The sequence below is a fragment of the Chiloscyllium plagiosum genome, unplaced genomic scaffold, assembly GCF_037043375.1.
Source record: "Chiloscyllium plagiosum isolate Xiang-an unplaced genomic scaffold, Cpla_swu_hap1 HiC_scaffold_48, whole genome shotgun sequence".
Classification (NCBI taxonomy): Eukaryota; Metazoa; Chordata; class Chondrichthyes; order Orectolobiformes; family Hemiscylliidae; genus Chiloscyllium; species Chiloscyllium plagiosum.
The window spans coordinates 32,219,232-32,223,640 of NW_028270186.1; the positions used below are offsets into that span (position 1 = coordinate 32,219,232).

Genomic DNA, 4,409 nt, shown 5'->3' on the forward strand with positions numbered 1-4,409 from the left:
CACCAAGAAGACTCTGTCCTTTTGTGTTGTTAACCCTCTGTACTTCTCTGCACCACGCCATTGAAGATAAAATATGCTCAGACCAAAATTCAATTCAATACAATATTCAAACGGTCCTATGTGATTTCTTTTTTTTATTATTGCAACAACCTTTGTGAGTTTGCAACAAACTGTGTAACATGAAACCAGTTCAACATCTATTTTCCCGGAATTTAACGCAGTGCACATGGGAAACGCTATCCATCTGCTGAAAAATCACCTTCGGCTCTTTCTCCACACATGTCTCTTCACGTTTTAAATACTTGCACTATGTTTGTTGATCAAGGAGTCATTATCCAGAAAAGGTCGTTTCTCAATCCACAAACACGGGTATCTTCCCATAAACTTGGCTTTGCTCAATAGCATCTTTTATCCGTACCCCTCAACACGACGACAAATTGAAGCTGCTCCATGTGATGCTCAAACGTAAAACTTCGGCACAGTACAGCCCACTATACTGGCACAGAGATACCGTGCACTGGTCACCTGCAGCACAAGAGCAACACATTAATGCTTACCTCCACATTCCTGGTTTTATCTTAACGTTTGGGAAACCGAATTTCTCTGATTCCATGGCTAGTAACGGGGATTATAGGATCATCTTCACCAGTGGTTCTGACCCCGAGTGAGGAAAGTGGTGAGCTACTCTTTGCAAAGATGGGTAGATTGTTGAAATATACAATTTCGACATTTGCCATCAAATTCCTAAGTGTAAAGCCCCTCTGAATCTCTTCCACCGCAGTCCGCTGTTGGGAAGTGTTCCTGTTGTGGGAAATGCACTTCCCCGTGTGTCAACTGCTGCTCCCAGCATGCGCTCTGGCACTGCACTCATTTTCCTTCTGACACTTGCTCACTGTGTTGCTGTGATCATACAGTGACTTGGTGTCGCACGGCCCAGGAAAATGATGCAGATCAAGGTTTTTGCATTGTTGAATTCAATTGTCAGTTTAGCCTTATTTAGGATTTTGAAATTGTCTGTTCTGTACACAGGTGCGTGTCAAACATATCTGAGTGGGAGAAAGGTGTTCCGAATAATGACATTGAGCACTATGCACTCTCCTCCAGTCTGGCAAACAATTCCTCACAGGCAATTTAATAGACAATAGACAATAGGTGCAGGAGTAGGCAATTCTGCCCTTCGAGCCAGCACCACCATTCATTATGATCATGGCTGATCATCCTCAATCAGTATCCTGTTCCTGCCTTATCCACATAACCCTTTATTCCACTATCCTTAAGAGCTCTATCCAACTCTTTCTTGAATGAACACCTCCTGCTGTCTCGGATTCTTCATTCCATTGACTTCAAATCTTCACATAATTCAACAGACCTTGTTACATAGTCATTTCTTCATTTTTGTTCAGACCACTGTGAGCAGAGTGTCACAGTGGGAATGCGCTTGCCCCACAACCCAGAGGTCAGACCATAGTCTTGGAACGGTACTGTGCTATTTATCATTTCACCAAAACAAGGGAGAAATTCTGCTGCTCTGCATAATTTATGCAATTCACTTATTGATAAGATTATAGGTGCTTAGGTTTGTATGACGAGGTGGCCGAGAGGTTAAGGCGATGGGCTGCTAATCCATTATGCTCTGCACGCGTGGGTTCGAGTCCCACTCTCGTCGGTGTTTTCAATGTTGCTATTTTTGGATGATCACAGCTGTCTTACTGAAATTGAAACTGCCATGTCAGTTTGTATGCATCGACGCTATTATAAAATCTCAAAGAATAATTTGGTTCTGTTGCCTAAACTGCATTGAAATGCAAATTGCATTGGGATATTGAAAAGGAACGCGACTTTCTTTTTCAAGTCAAGCTGCTGTGACCTTTTATCATATGAAAGAGATCCAGGAAAACCAAATAACAAGAGATGTGAGGGGCATGTTTATGCAGTGGGATTCTTAATGAGTGTTTTGTCAAATGAAATCTGGACCAGGTTGAGTAGAAGTGATTCATCTTGGTGAGAAGAGCACAAAATAATGGAGATATTTCAAAAGGAGCAGGGCGTGGGTGTAGGGGCACCGAGAACTAGCTGTAAATGCACAGTAGAGAATTGCCAATGTGGGTGCTGTGCATGGGCACGGAAAGACTTACAAATTGGTCTCTCCCTCGCCCTCGCCCCTTGCTCTCGCCATTGAGGAGTGCTGGACATAAGGCCCAAACACAAGATGTGGGAAGCGAGCTCCCTCTCGTTATACACACACTGGATGCATCACATTGAACTATGAAAAACTGGAGAAGTCAGCATATTAACTTTAGGGACTGAACCTAAACTGTGCATCAATAACCGCAGATTCATGCAGCATAATCATGAAAAATGATTTAAAGTGTCTTCATACGCATGTCATTAACAGACGTTTCGTTATAATACCCGTGTGGTTGAAAGAATAAGGCACCACATTTCAGATGGATGACAACGTAACCAATTTTGTTTTGAAACTGAGACCAATTTGATCATTTTACACAGTGAACAAGTTTATTTTAAATAATGCAAACCACATTCCCTTACCTGGAATAAAAGTGTGATTTCATTACAAACATTTTCCTTGCGAAGTCGCAATTACTCAACATGAAAAATAGGATGTAATTTTTATTGAGAATACATCAATTAGCACCATTATCTATCTTCGGATTGACTGCAATATGCACATGCTAAATAAGGTTTAAGAAAGAATGACTTTTGGAAATAATGATTCTGTGGTGACTAAAATTAATATTAGGTTCTCATGATGTGGATTTCCCACCAATGGCTGCAGTGGTGGAAATGCTCAGTGGGCAATATTTCTGTGATGGTATAGAGGTGTGTGATCTGCCAGGAATGGGAGTTCCCACTTCATCTGGAGCAGCGTCTGTTGACATGGACCAGGGAGCATTGTGACATCAGTCTGGGAGTTCCAACCACACCTGGAGCAGCTTTTATTAACATTGAGCAGCAGGGAGCATTGGAACATTAGACTGAGATCCAGCCTCACCTGGAGCAGCCTGTATTGACATGAAGCAGCAAGGAGCATTGCAACATCAGACTGCGAGATCTAACCTCATTTGGAGCAGCTTCAGTTGACATGGAGCAGGGAGCTTTGCAAGATCCGTCTGGGAGCTCCACTCTCACCAGGAGCAGCTTTTAATGACATGTAGCAGCAGAAAGCATTGGGACATCAGAGTGATAGATCCAACCTCAACTGGACCGCTTCTATTGACATGGAGCAGGGAACATTGGGACATCAAACTGGGAGCTCCAACTTCAAGTAGAGCAGCTTCTATTGAATGGAGCAGCAAAGAGCATTGAAACGTCAGATTGGGAGCTCCAACTGCACTTGGAGCAGCTGGTATTTACATGGAAGAGGAGGGAGGATTGGGACATTAGGCTGGGGGAAAGGATAATCAACTATTTTAATCTGAAGTAAAATATGATTCAACGACTCTGATGTTAATTGATTTATGAAGAATCTTTCCCAGGGAAATAATTGATTCTTTAGATATTAAAGACAAGTCCTGCAAATATTCAACTCAGGAAAACGCATTGGTACAGAGAGAAATGGGAGTGATGTTTCATGTCTCTGTCTTTTCTTTCCTGGCCGACTCTGCACTGGTTTACATCACCGGAAGGACGTTTTCAGTCATTTCATGTTGTTCAGTTTCCTGCAAATACGGACAGATCATTAACGTAATCTAAAACTGAAAATTAACGGGAATATGTGATGTTATGATTAGGCTGGAGTATACCTCAAATTATTTTGAAAACGCAGCAAAGTAAGTTTCAATTTCCTTGATCAGCAGTGACCTCATTGATTGGCTGATCAGATTGTGAATGGTCGTTTTTTGAGGACAATTTGAAGTGAATCAATGATGGTGATTTTCTTTGTTCTTTGTTCACCTTGTGACTGTTACTGTCATTGCTCATGTCCTTGTTAACACCACAGCTCTGTAGCGTGTAAAATCTCACCTGTTCATCTGGCCAGTGGTACAACCATTCGTATAGCTGGCTACGGATCAGGCGGTTGTAAGTGCGACTTTTACTTGGCGCAAGCGCATTGTGGAGATTCATCACACATACAAACTAATCATTTTTGTTCCGCTGAGGTGGATAATATGTGAAATTTTCATCTCCACGAACGAAAATTCTTTCACTGTCTTCGATGAGTTAAACATTACCAAGAACAATCAGAGTAAAAATCACACAGCACCAGATTGCATCGAACAGGCGGATTTGGAAGCACCAGTGTTCCATGCACTGCTTCTTCATCAGGTATTTGTCAACTGTTGGAATCTAAAGTGGCTTTGTGTGATTTTAAAATTTGGCCACCCCAGTCCAACACCAATACCTCCAAGTCATGGGTACCATCGACACCTCGAATGGTCTGTTAAAGT

General features: G+C 42.1%; 1 non-coding gene across 1 annotated transcript; it reads left to right on the forward strand.

Moving 5' to 3' along the window:
• Positions 1 to 1,584: 1,584 nt before the first annotated feature.
• trnas-gcu (transfer RNA serine (anticodon GCU)) lies at positions 1,585 to 1,666 on the forward strand. The gene has a single exon. It is a non-coding gene; the product is annotated as a tRNA-Ser (tRNA).
• Positions 1,667 to 4,409: the final 2,743 nt, after the last annotated feature.